General features: G+C 28.4%; 1 protein-coding gene across 4 annotated transcripts in view; it reads left to right on the forward strand.

Annotated features, from left to right (window-relative positions):
• Nucleotides 1-15,442, forward strand: part of LOC119607614 (rap1 GTPase-activating protein 1) — a 118,704-nt gene that overhangs the window by 23,403 nt on the left and 79,859 nt on the right. The gene's annotated exons all lie outside the window — the stretch shown is intronic.

Consider the following 15,442-nt stretch of genomic DNA (forward strand, 5'->3'; position numbering starts at 1 on the left):
AGAGAACTAAAGATCATATTTAAAGTTTTGATAGATTTCGGTATATGGCGTCGTATTTGCATACCCATAAAACTTCTCCAGTTGAAAATCCTTTATTTCTTCCTTTCTTTTATTAAATATTTTTATTTGACATTTAACAATTATGTCTCTTTGGAACATTAAAAAGATGTAACAAATCACAGAAATTTCTAAACATTCTCCATATTTCCATAAAAAAGATTTGATAAATGTCAAAGTGTTCCCAGATATCTAAGCATAGATAATTTACACTTTCAATTTGGATGTGTACTTTGGGTCCCTTATTTGAAGGGGTTTTTGCGCATATGAAAATGAATTTATTTATATTAACTAAACATTATTTAGGATTCCACAAGGATTATTTCCATAATAAATACGCACATACATACACATGTATGTATGTGTGTATGTAAGTGTATGCTGTATTCTATTATTTATTTTGCAAATCCCTTTTTATGCACAACTTTGGTTTCGTTATTCCAGACATAATTATGAGCTTTTGATAAGTTTTATTGGCTGAAAGACATGTAAGGTCACACAGCTCAACAGGTCAATCACATGAGTATGTGTAGGATAGACATACATAAATATAAATATGAGTACGTATGAGTAAAAATTTTCCTAATAAAGTTTAGCGTATAAAGGCAAAGACTTGTTTGGTTTTTGTAAACCAAGCTTTTTTTTATTAGTAAATAAATAATACAAATGATTACGAGTATTTCAACTAAATATTGGCAAAGATACAACTAAAAAACAAACAAACAAACAAAATAATATATTACAACAAATGATGACCGCATCGGCAGGCATCAATGTACAATTTGTGTGGTGGGTTGTATATGGTATAATGAGGATTGCCTACCACAATACAAATGTAGTTGTCTAATTTCATTTTCAATTCAATAAAAAAAGAAAAGAAGAAAAACGGTACGGCAAGTCTTGCCAACTTTTTAACAGAGGCAACAGTTTGTTATTTTATTTTGGTAGCTATAACAGCAACAGCACTACAGATGTTAATAGGATTTACCAATGTTACCAAAAAAATACAAAAATAAATAAATATTTAAACCAAAATGTTGTGGTTGGTTTATTTTCTTTCTTTCCCAGACAGTTACAAATAAATGCAGGCAGATGTATTGAAAAAAAAAACATTAAGAAATCAAATTTAACAATAATTATGTTAAAATCAAATAAAATAAATTATTTATTCCTCAAAACAATACAATTGTTAAATTTAGCAATAATTTGTTGTTGGCCACATGAATATGTATCTATTAACATAACAATATGAAATGGAGTGAATTGAAATACAAACTACAAATCACAAAAAGTGTGAATGACTTAAAAACAACTGAATAAATTGTAGCATCAACCATACATACAACATCCATCCATCGCATCCAAAAAAAAGTGATTTACAAAATCATTCAGTTTTAACAGCAGATCTCTGTAGGTTTGTTTGACGACCAGCTTGAAATCTCCACTCTACGTCTGTGTTTCGAGATCTTTTGTTTATTTTACTTTTTTTGTTGTTTGCTCTTAAAAAAGCGCATACAAATTTGTTTGTAGCGTCTTTTAACATTGTATATTTTGGTCATATTAGCAGTAAATGCTTGTATAAAAGAGAGCTTTAAAAAAAACATTGTTTATTGTTAAATATACAAAATTTACTAGTTTTGTAAGAAGTGTGTTTGTTGTTTAGTTGCATATTTTGTTCTCATTACAATTATTTTGGCATAATTTTGTTGTTGCTATTGTTGTTTTTTCTTTACAACACGTTGTTGGCTCGCGTGCCACATGCAAGCGAGGTTTTTGAGAAAATTTAAAGTTCGGTAATGTCGACTATTAGATCATACTTATTGAATACGTGAATGCATTATTTGGCAAAGTGATTAACAACATTTTTGTAAAATATTTTCTTAATATAAGAAATTCATTCGACTTTATTCCACCCTCAAGGAGTAAAATATTCCCTGCAAAAATTGAGACTACTCCGCAAACGCGTGTAAAGAGTACTTCTCAAAGGACTAGTACTGGTCCAAAACTAATCCAAATATATCGAAAAACATACTCCATTTAACATTGTGATGTCCTAGGTGAGGACCATGTAATCCATCAATACATCGGAGTAATCCAAAACTAGTCCTTTGCTGAAATTATGGGAGTACATAAACCGCAAAATGGTCCTATGTAATACAGGCGATCCATAGCCTGTTTCAAAATTAATAAAGATCCATTAGTGCATTACATACGGATTATGTAATCCAATATGTTTTGCAGGGTTGTTACTATTATAATCGATCCAGACGAATATCTATAGATACATACTTTGTTTTGAAATTTTTGGAATATTTAATCCAAATTGGAAATTATAGAAAACCAAAAGTCAAGCTAAAACCAAATTAAAAAATTTGTCTGATTAGCACATATTTCCTACAAAACATATTCGGGGTCAAAGGTCACAAAACTTTGTAATATAATTTTCATGGGTTTCAGTTTCATTTTAATAAGAACTACTTTTAGTATTTAAGCTCCATAATATGTTAGATTATTGAGCTGATGTAGGGTACTTTCTAACATGTTGCCAAGCAAGAGTTTTTGTTAAAGCTACTGCTGCATGTTGATCTATATTTTATATTTATTTTACACAAGAACTACAACAACTCTTTTAAAAATAAAAATTAAGAATTGTATGCGCCATTTACACACAAATAATAAAAAAATTACAACATTGCAACACACACATTTGAAATATAACAACAGCATGATGTAGTATATGGACACAAGTTGTTGCAAAAAGCTTAAGTGTGCCAAATTCTTTTTTTTTAGTTTTATAAAAATATTTTCTATTATTTAATGATACCCCAGAGTGAATTTAAAAAAGGAAATTAAAGTTAATAGACCTAAAAAACTAAGTCTGTTTGGCCATTTCACTGTCCAGTAAAAATATAAGAGAGTATAGAAGTGGTGAGCAAAATAATAGCAGTTAATCCAGTATAATAGAGATCCAGTGAAAAATATTTCGTTTAATGCTTTCAGAGTTTGTTGCCTTTTAGTATTACAATAAATAGCCTTAGACGTGCAAATAAATAGTTGCCAACAATAGGACTTATATTGTTCAATATTTTAAACAATACATAACTTAACAGTTTCTTAAGATCTTATAATTGTGAATAACAAATACACTATTGTCAGTTTCAATTTATAATTAAAACAATTCAAACTTACAGTTTTATTTAATAAAAAACAGTACTTCTTTATATATATAAAACAATATTTCAGGGTCATATTTTTGTATAAACATTTGAACTATTGACTCAATCCAATCTAATGATGATAATTAAAAGATAAATACAATAACTTGATGATTTGTATTTTACAATTTGTTCCCAAAACCTCAATTCAGAAGCAATCTGTAAAAGCCTAAACAAATGATTATTAATAACAATACAGAAGAGCAACTATTGTTATTAACAATAAAAGAGCTTTTAATAAAAACTAAACTTTATTTTAAAACATTGTCTTATGATCATAAAAGATATTAATTTTGTTTTTTGAAACAAATAACTTTGAACCCACGCTTTGTGCTAATGTTTGTTTTGAAAAATAAATAATGTTATATAATTTTACCCTTTACTGTACCGTTTTGCAAATTGCCATCTAATAAAGTGCCTGTTAAAATTTAACACATCCGCTAAAAACTCCATGATATCCGGTTTCTGGCATAAATAGATGTTAGAGATAATTATTTTTTTACTTGACCATTTTGCGGTCTTTATAGACAATTTATTTAATTTATTTAATTTTAGTTTATGTACTTTTTTCATATAGTTCGCGTGCATTAGATAAGATTTGACACTTGTTGCGGTTTTAAAGCCTGTAATTTAAAAAAAAGAGAAAGTCAGTTTATTACAAAAAATTTAAATTAATAAGAGCAGTTTTGTATTAAAGTCCACATTTATTGATTTTAGTTTGCAAAAGTTGTAATTCGTTTGATGATTATGCAAAAACCGGTCATTTTTAAAGTCATTCTTTAATATAAAACCTTTAAATTTTTACCGCACTTTTCATAATATTTTAAAGTTTGTATGTTTTTAAACCTTTACAGTTATTTGTTTATATTAAATACTCTAGTTTTTCTATCACTCCCCTTTTTATTGTAACACTTACCGGAAGTGGTTTGTTTATTTTTGTTAAAAATCAAAACAACTTTATTTTCTTTACGAAAAACACCTTTAGTTTTTTATATTTCGTTTAGCATATTTTATGCATATTTTTAAGTGCATATTGTATGCGTATATTTATGCAAAAATTTATGCATTAATGCATGCAAGCATATGTACATTTTATCCTTAAAATTCATATAACAAAAAAATATATATAACTAAATGCTGTTGTTTTGATATTTTGTTAGAATATGAAATTTGCAAGTCAAATTTCTTTTGAATAAGTAAATAAGTATTAAAAGGAATTCAAAAACACATGAATATTGCTTTTAAATCTACTCTACACAATATTAGAAGTTTTGAGTGTATAGTTCAATAATTAAGGTGTGTTAGAAAAAATGGAAATTTTATGAGATAAATTATGCGCTCAAATAAATTGAACATTGGCCAATATTACTCCAAAAGCTTGAGTATTTCATTAAGCTGTAAAAAATATCCCTAGAGACATTACTACACGTAACTAGTTATATAACTAGTTCATTGGGGGTATTACTTGTTCCTAAAATTTAAAACCAATGAAATTTTGTACATTTAATACACCTGATTTATTTGATTTTGTTATTTATTTATATTTAATATTTCTAATTTTTTCTTTTTTTCTTTGTAGGTAAGTTTCATTTTTAATATCATCATTAAAAGGCGTAAGTCACTTAATACTAAAATAAAAATTTAAATCAGTAACTCATACTTACAATCTGCCAAATCTTCCCAAAAATTTTAATGGCTCATAGGTTTCATCATTAAAAGATTATTCTTTCACCATGGTAGATTATGGCACTGCTCAGAAGAACGAATGGTCTTTAAAAATTAAAACATAACCTTACTTCGAGGAAAAAAGACAGGACAGTTTTATATATTAATGCATCTTTGTCGACTTTGTCGAAAGCCCGGCATCAAACACAAGCCTGACCGTCCTTAAAAAATTATGGCGATAACACGAGAGTTATTCACGAACAGTCATCATCTAGACTTAAAATATTTTGGGAATCATAATAAATAAAAATAAATGTTGAGAGGGGTAACAAGAACACAATATTGCTTTCCATCAAAGTCGGTCTTATAAATATAAAACTAACATAAAAGGAAAAATTTTAAAATTTGTTCCAAATTAATAAGAACTGGTGATAAAAATAAACACTTCAGTTACTTGAACAGTGACTTTGAAAAAAGTGATGTTGTCATTACATCTGCAACCTGTTCTGTGGATTATTGTTGTAATTCCAAAGTACTTCCGAAGAACTTTTATACCTTGATTCTAAAACCTTCTATAAAACGAATACCTACTGTATAACGTTTAGAAAGGTGATAATTTCAACAAGTAAGAGTGATATATTCGACTATGCTGAATCAAACCGTATGCCGTAAATGGAATGCTACCCCATAAACATGAGGTTGATATTTGAAATAGGGCTTAAGTCAATTATGGGCACATCCCTTTCGGATTGAGAAAATATTAATGTTTAAAAACAAAATATTTTTGTTCAACTTTTAAACCATGAACATACATATATATCTATGGCCGGTCAATCGGGGTCAATTATAAAATTCGGTAGAGAGATTTTGGCTTTAGGAAACTTACTTCTGTATATCGAATTTCATAGCTATACTCGCATTTTAAGCCAGTAATGTGCGTTAAAGTAATTTTCTGAAGGGGGGCCTTAATTATGGACCGATTCTCATAAAATTCGGTAGAGAGATTTGTGCTAATAAGAAACTTACTTATGTCCAACTTCAGCGCTATACTCGCATTTTTGAGCCATTAGTGAGCGTTGAAGTCATTTTCTGAGGGGGGACCTTATATGGGGAGTAAAGTCAATTGTGGACCAAACCTCATAAAATTTGGTAAAGAGATTTTAACTATAAGAAACTTGCTTATGTCGAATTTAATCGCTATACTATTATTATTAAGGCGGTAGTGAGCGTTAAAGTAATTTTCTGAAGGGGACCTTATATGGGGGGTATGGTAAATTATAGGGGTAGGGTATCCTTATAAAATTCGGTAGATAGATTTTGATCGGGAGAAACTTACTTATATCGAACTTCAGCGCTAGACTCGTATTTTTAAGCCAGTAATGGGCGTTAAAGTCATTTTTTGTAGGGGACCTTATATGAGGGGGGTAGGGTCATAAAATAAAATTTGGTAAAGAGAATTTGGATAATATAAAACTTATTTATGTCGAATTTCATCGCTATATTCAAAGACGGACAGACATGGCTAGATCTTTTTAGAATTTATTAAGGTCCTAGAATATACATATATTTATATGTATATATTTTTTGGGTCTATGATCAATATTTCGATGTGTTACAGACGGAATGACAAAATCAATATATCATTTTTGATGATAGGTATAAAAATTGTTGGTCTCAACGCCAAATTAGGACGAGTACAGGCCAGATTCTTTAGAAGCAGTTGTGAAACTAATCCATGAGATACTTAATATATGTATGACTAAAAATATTTTCTGTTTTAAACAAAAAATATAATTTTCTTTAACAAATTGACAATATTTTCCTTTGTTTCTTTAACAAATTAAGAATTTCCTTTTGCTACAATCTACACACATAATCCATTGAAATTACTGACATAAATTACTATCAACCTTTAAATTTATTCGTATTATTTGTTAAATTTCCGTCACCTGATAATGGCTGAAATAAAAAATCACTTTAGCATAATTTATGCAGTGATTTGTATTAAATAAAAAATACTTGGGTTTTCTTACACATTTCCCCTCCAGATAGTTGTTTGAATACTACAAGTTTTTTTTTTTTTAATTATACACATTTGTTACTTCAGGAAATTCTGGCTGATTCGAATCTTACAATCAGCAGCGAAGGCAATGGCGACAGCGTCAGCGATACATATCAACAAGTATGTAAGTTTCGCTCAAGTATTTATCAAAGTGTTAATGTGGTATGTTAAGAAGCAGTTGTTTGGTTTTTATTGTTCCGAATATTATTCCCTTAGGATATGAATACAAAAGTACAAAAGAAAAAAATTAAATAAACAGACAAATACTCCTTCATTGCTTTTGGTGGCAAGTATGTAGGTAAAGCAAAGTTCCTACAGACTGCAACACTTGTGGTATGGAGTTCAGAGTAGTGTAAGTGGTCTTATCGGAAAGTATACATCCAATTTCAGACAACACACTTACTCATCCACTCATTCTTCATTTGCAATGCTAAACAGTTGACTCCAACTGAATTTATAATACATGTGTGTGTGAATTTTATTTCTTTTATTATTCTTTTCTATTCTTATCGAATATTTAAACAAACTTGCAACTTGATGATGATTTTGTTAAACTTTAATTTGTAAAAAAGAATATTTTTGTTGTGGTATAATAAATTTGTTTTATTTTGGACTTTCTATTCTCCAGGCGGTTATTAAAAATCTCTTAATATAAGAACATTTTTGTTAGAGCATGTTTGAAATTTTTTATTTATTTATTCAGATTTTCGAAAGTAAAGAAGGGTTGGTAGTGGGTGATTGGTTTAAAAATATTTAAATTTTCTATATTATTTTTATAAATTATGTTTTTTTTTTCAATTAAATAAAACCTTAATGGAATTTTCCTTTCCTTTTATTACCGCAGATAACATGTATGTATATCTGTGTTATAAAAGCTCCTTAGGCCTAGGTTATATGTTAGTACCACAGCATTTTCTGAAGATAACATTTCATTTAATTAACCTTATTATAATTTTCATTTCAACATTTATTTTTTGTTGTAAAAAATGTAAAATCATTTTATTATTATATTTTTTTATAACAACATGTAAGTAATATCATAAAAATCTATGTTAACTACTTACAATCATGTTAAAAATCCAACAACAAATAAAGAAATGCTCATAATCTCCTCCATAAACATTAAGTTTATTGTATAACGAACGATTAAATGCAGTTGAAAACATGGAACAACAAAAAATAATAAAACTTGCAACATGTAGGCAATTTTTTTTTATCTGTATAAAGAAATACTCGTACTGTTTGCTACTAACTACACTCTCAGATTACAAGTGGAAAATTGCCTATGGCGAAAATATAATTTATCATGTTCTTATTATTTTCTATGTGAGTTTCAGTCACTAATACCTGGAACAGATAGAGAGAAACAATAAAAACAGAAACTTCAATGGCCTCCAAGTTTTAACATTGCGTGCAACTCCTGCAGCCGTGTTAGCAAAAAAAAAAAAACGAAAAGTAAAACCCGGTAGACTTTAAGACGCTTTACGCCCATGTTACTTGTCGCTCAAATATTTACATTGACTTTGACGTATTTGCAGATTTTGCTTTTTTGCTTCCACTTTAAGTAGCTGGAGTGTAACGAATAAATACCTTTTAGTGTGTTGTGGCATGTATCTATCTATCTCCCTGCAATATGATGGATATAAAAATGCAAAAAAGTGCAATAAACTAATAAGTGTTTTTGTTTTTTTACATATTTCAGTTTTTTCTTTCATTCTTGCAACCAACGAACAAGTCACTTACGTTTTTCAAATATTTATGAATGTTACTGACTGCGGACTGTTACATATTATTTTGGATTGTGTTATAAAGTTGTAACTTCTAGCAAAATAGAGCCGAAGGAGTATGTAGTATATAAAAAAATAATAATTGTGATAGGATTTTTATTAGCTTTATTTGCTGAACACGTGCAGTTTGAAAAAAGGGTGGTCTAAAAAGACTTGTCGTCTAAGACTTCGGTCGGTATAGGGTGACCGACCTTTCATATGGAAACATATTTTGATACCAAAATTAAGATATTATGTATAAGATTTATTGTACAGTATCGAAATACTTAATTCCACAAAGAATTACTTTGATAAATGTTAGTCCTTTAGAATGTGACCATTTTTTTCTCGAAACAATACGTGTAGTAAAACAATGATTTGTTAATTTAAGGTTTTATTTTGAATTTCGATATTGGAGTTGTGCTGGCACAGAAATAATGGTCCACCAAAAGTATACTCAGAATAATTTTCTGAATCGATTAAGCCTTGGCCGTCAGAGGAGGTTATATGAGGTAATATGGAGGGTTAATATGGTCCTATCCTTATAAATTTTGGTAGAGGGATTTACGTCTACATTAAAGTTATTTATGCAGATTATCATCAAGATATTATTGTTTATAAGTGAATTTTGACCATCAAGTCATTTTCTGAAGGGGATAGGGTCAAATGAGGGCCGATCATTACGAAAATTAGCAGTATCATTAAGACTTATATGAAACCAAGTTTTGTCGATTTTTTGGAATGATACAAGAACATTTAATATATTTATGAGCACAAATGACCTATTTGTGGTGTACGGTTCTATGCGGGCTATACGAAATAGTGTACCATTTTCAATAGGAGTCCTTCATCCCAAAGAAGAGTATGTGTCAAATTTTAGTGCGTAAAGTAGACTGTAGAGTGCGCACAGGGACACGCAGACAGACAGACGGATAAGCGAACATATCTAAATCGACTCAGAAAGTGATTCTGAACCGATTGGTATACATTAAGGTATGTGTAGGACCAATATTTTGGGTGTTACAAACATCAGCACAAACGCATAATAACCTCCCCACTATAGTGGTACATAAATACAGTCATGACTGGTGTAGGTTATCATATAGTCAACCAGGCCCTACTATACTGTCTTACCTTCTTTAATATTAAAAATTCAACTAATTTGTTTCTTTTCTTGTAACGTTGACAATTTCCCTAAATTGATATTTTTTCTTTTGATTAAGAGCCATTAATCTTATACATATGTCTAAGATATTTAATATTTTTCTTTTAGAATTAAATTTAATTTGAAGAATTTCTTTATCCCATATTTTGGCAACACTACTTGCAACATATCCGTAACACATGTTGTTAGAAATGAAGCTGATAAACAAATACATACATTTTTTAATTTGCAATAAATTCAATCGATATATTATAACAAATCTATATAAACCAGCCAGGGGCATATTATCAAATCATTTGTACTGGTGAATAAGCAAAATAATAATGCTAGCATATGTACCTCTAAGTGTTTCTAATTTAAATCAGTTTCTATGTAGATCTTATTGCAAAAACGTCTTTCAGAGTTTTATTAAGAACATATTTGTTGTTAGTAAGTGTGTTGCCCATCACTGATATACCCATATATGGTACTTGATATTATTGGTACTTGTAATAATATGTATTTGTTAATGGCGACAGAACTTTTAAAGAATTATAGCAATAATTTAAATTTTCGTAAAAAATACAAAATCTAATTTATCGTTTTTTCACATTAAGGACATTTTTGTGTAGAATCTAAATCTAATTCTCATTTGTAAAATTTTTTTAAAAATAAAATACATATTTTAAGAGATTTTTAAATCTCATGATATTTCTTATATGATTTTCACTCTTTTAACTCTCTGCACAAAACGAATTATACCTCAAGCTCAAATATCTGTTTCTTTTGAAAATATCTTTTCTCAAAGTAAAAGTAAATAAACCAAAAATGTTTACATTTTAAAAACGAAAAAATCCAACAAAAAAAAAAACAATATTTTTTTTTTCTTTATACATACGAGTTAAATGTATAAAAATCAAATACCCCTGGGTAAGAAAAAATCATATATTTTACCCCATTACAAGAACAAAACTAAAAACAAAAAAAAATAACTGAAATTTGTTAATATATAAAAGTCATACAAATCGTATGCGAACAATTTGTTTCCGTCCGTTAGTCCGTCTGTCTGTCTGCATTTCGTACTATACTCGAGTATGAATTCGGAAGCCATTGAACGAAAAGAAAAATAAAATTCTGGAAATCCACATTTGGCATATGACCTCGTATGTGTATCACTTTAAAATTATTTATTATTTATATAAACCACATTTGTTGTTGTTGTTGCTGCTTTTTTAGATAAATTTTGTTGTAAATTGAACATTTTTATCCATGGGGATTGAATACTTTGTATAAAAATGTATGTGTTAGTGTGTGTGTGGATGGATTTGTTGAAAAATAAAAAGATGAATTGAATTCAAAAACATTTAAAACTGCATTTTCGGCATGAAAACGGAAATTATTAGTTTTATTTTTTCGTTTTTTTGGCTTTTTTTCGAGGGGACTTTGAAAGTTTTATTAATTTTTGTTTATATCTAAAACAAAAAGTCATCTAGTGTCTGTTGTTTATGAATTGGAGCAGAATTGTTTGTTTGTATTGGGTTGTAAATTTGAATAAATAAATTTATGTTTGTTTTTAATATGTTTTGATGTTAAAAGACAATATTATGTTTTAATATGAATTAGAAATGTATACTTTTTGGTAAAATATAAAATAAAAAATTTTTGGTTAAAATTGATATTCTATCAAGATAAAATTCATATTAAAGAAATAGGTTACGAAATTTATAATGAGTATTAGATAAATCGACTTTTTTCAGTACATTGGTAATACTAGATCAAAGTAAAAAAGGTCCCTTTTACGATTTTTGTGATTTTGTTCGTATTTCTTGCAAATAAACCATTTTCACATATCCAAATTTAAAAGGTTCTAAATGTACTTAGAAGATGTGGTTTAGATCTGTCGATCCGTTCTAACTCGACGTTTTCAGTTTGATAACGTCGATATGTACATATGTATGTATGAATGTAAATTTGGCACCATATTATTCAAATCCATTAATCTAGCTCATAAATGTTGGATTGGCATTCATTTTTGAAATATCATCATCTTTGTTTTGATGATACCCTATTCTATATGTATATGCATGTCTATTGAATTCATTCGGTTTAATTATCAATCCACGTTTTCATCTTACATCTGCATATGACATCTTTACGACATTTCATATTTAACCTTTTACCTTTGCCAAAGATTACAAATATAAAATACTTTTGATTATAATAAAATATGATTTTAATCTCCCTAAATTGCCACATATCCTACACCATCATCTGCTTTTACTATAAAAACTAGCTAAAAAAATTTAATCCAATCATAAAAAATCAACCATAAATTAGCAAATCTTTAGAAAAACAAAAATAATTTGAAATTGCATCTGTTGCTTTCTTTCTTCTTCATCAATAAAATTAAAACATTTGGAGAATTTTGGTTGAGCACGTCCTGTTTTACATGAAAACCATAAAATAGGAATACTAGCAAACAAAATGTATGTTCCCGGTTTAAATTTCTAAAATTGGTGCAACTGAAAAATTGTAAATTTCTCACGTAGTAGTTTTTTCAATCAACATAATTTCCAAAACACTTCTTACCAAGATTGCAAATTGTTTTAAGCAGTTAATATGAAGAAAATGTAATCACGTTTAAATAAATTTAATTTTAAATTATTTATCTATCTTTTGTGGCTTTATTAACCACAGTATTCTAATTATATATAAAAAATATAATTTTTTATTAAAAAATTAAATGTTTTATTGCAATCATCATTTTTTTTTATATAACCCAGGCATAAAACAAACATGATTCACTGCCATTCACATGCATCATGATCCCTTCAACAAAAAAAAAAAAAACAAAACCAAACACCAGAAGCTCCTATATAAATTTATCATAATTCTAGTAATAAAATGAAATATTTCAAAACCAAAACCAGAAAAAAAACACAACGCCTTTTAATGGTTCATCTCAAATTGACTTTATTTTAGTGATAAAACGATTCTTGCAGGCTTTTCATTCTCACATTACAATTTCAACAGAGATACTAATGTGGAAATTTCTCACGTTTTAAGACTAACGGCAGAACATTTTCTTAGTTTGAATTCATTCGATTTGGACAAGATGTATGAGTAGATGAATCTGTGTAGAATGTTTTCGCTTTTAATTATTAGGAATTTACAAAATATTTACTATGAATGCAATGTATTGTATTTGGGAAAATTTTGAATTTTTTATTGCAAATTTGTAAATATTTTTAAAAACACATGACCTTGTTTGTAATTGGGAATGTTTGTGTATACAAATATTTTAACATGATATTAATTCCAATTTTTCCAAAATAAATAATCTTCTCACAAAAAAAATTTCTGCAAAAATTAAGAAAATCAATAAAAAAAAACGTTTAAATGGCTTTTAACAGGAAACTCTATTTTTAACTAAAAAGTTGATTTTTCGCCTCAAAATATTTATTAATAAAAAATTGGAATTATTATAAAAAAATGGAAACTGTATCCACATTTTAACTCTGGTTTCTAGTACTAAAGATCTTCGTTTATGTATCCTAACATTCAATGATTATAATACCCTGCAAAATATATTTTTTGATGATTTATGTCAAGCCAAATTAATTTAAATCATTTAGCTTTTAAACAGCCAAAGTTGACATAATAACAACAGCATTTTAAGGAATTTCAAAAACAAATATTATTCCAATAAACACCTTGAAAATTGTTTTCCTGTTAAATCACCTTTCACCTTTCCTTAAACAAATATTTAACTATAGCAACCGATTAATACCAACTCCAGTCAACTTAATGTCAATGGTTATGCCTCCCACATAATCGTTTTAAAATTTTTGCAAATGACAACATCAGTGAACAAGCAGCCCATTGACTAAAATAATCTAGCAAGAAATAGGCAAATGTTATATTCCATTAATGTTTATTCAGATAAACATTTAAGAAAATCAATTATCTTAAGAGTAAAATGCCATTTATTACATATTTGAATTGAAATTACAATGACAGCGATGCCACCAACAAACAACCTGTTAAATAACACTCCTTCAAGTCAACGTAAAATACCTTATTTCGACAATAACCACCAACCGAAAATGTTCAACATCTAAAGGTGTAGAGGAACTTGACAGGATTCAACAACAATGAAACTAATTCCAACAAAATAAAACAAGTGACAAATTAAAAACACATTTAGGCATCTTCATTCATTCACTCACTCACTTCATTACTGGTGTAATATTTGGAAAACACTTGAACAATACACGTTCCATTCATTCATTTGGATTGTCATTAAACCACCACAGCTGTCTGTCACCTGATAAAACGGAAATTTTTTTGTAAAATCAACCAATGGATGGGGTCATTCATGAAAACCAAAAAAAGGGAAAAACACTTTATGAAGTGCAAAAAAAACCGAACAAATAAATAAAAGCCTCGTCGGTCATCCATCCGTATGTGTTGGATGGTTAATATACTGGTTGTTGTACATAATACTAGAAAAATATCGATTATGCTTAAAATTAATGATGGGAAGAAGACCCACACGCATACGAAAAAAAACCCACCAACGGACATGAGGACAGACAGTCGGACATTAACACATTGAGTAGTAGATTTGAAATTGTGTTTAAGTACGAACGAATATGGAAAAAATTGTGTAACTGCTAAAACACATGCTGTTCCATTTGAAGGTGTCATTTGCACCTCTGGCAATGTATTTTTTGTTGTTCTCCTTTTTATACATATTTTATGTTCTTTTAACCTTAGTAGAACAGTTTTATACGATGCGTTAGTACTACATGTGTTAAATGTATTTACGGATCATTAATTGTTAAATGATTGTGTTTTTTCTTCTTCTTGTTACCGGTACATGGCGTATTGGTTATAAAAAACTAATGATTTCAATTAAATTAGACCGAAATTTATAGCAACATGTATTGCTCATACCCATATGACAAAGAAATACGGTGAATGTTATTTATAAAAGGGGTTTTCATTGCCTCGCTTTCGTGGCTGTAAGTGTGTGAAGTATTAGTTCCCATAGTTATTGAAATTGGCTTTTAATAAGATTAACATAATTTATTTTGAAATAAATTAAAATGCTTCAATTTCCGAACATCCTCTATATCATCATATTACACTGAATATTATAATGCGATAATTCAGACCACCTCGACTAAATGGGATTTCTTATAAATTTTAAGAATTTTTATATTTATTAATAGGATATCACTTAATAAAGGATATTAGTAACAAATTCTATCTTTCTATTACGAAAGACATTTGATCATTATTTATGCCGTTAACTGCAAAAACTACCCTTAACCAATTGTGTTCAATTCTGGGCTCTTAATATCTGACCGATTAGTTTATAGAACTTTGCCTCTAATCAAAATTTTAATTCGGAAGTCCCTAGAATTAACTAGACTTATAGATAATTGTATTTATTATGTCTCCTCGATTAAAAGAACAAGTGCACTTTTTGTTAATCAAAATTGCCGATAACGATCAATATAAATAA

This window comes from Lucilia sericata, unplaced genomic scaffold, assembly GCF_015586225.1.
Source record: "Lucilia sericata isolate MDLA Ls3-8-SP2 unplaced genomic scaffold, ASM1558622v1 Contig000019F_arrow, whole genome shotgun sequence".
NCBI classification, from domain to species: Eukaryota; Metazoa; Arthropoda; class Insecta; order Diptera; family Calliphoridae; genus Lucilia; species Lucilia sericata.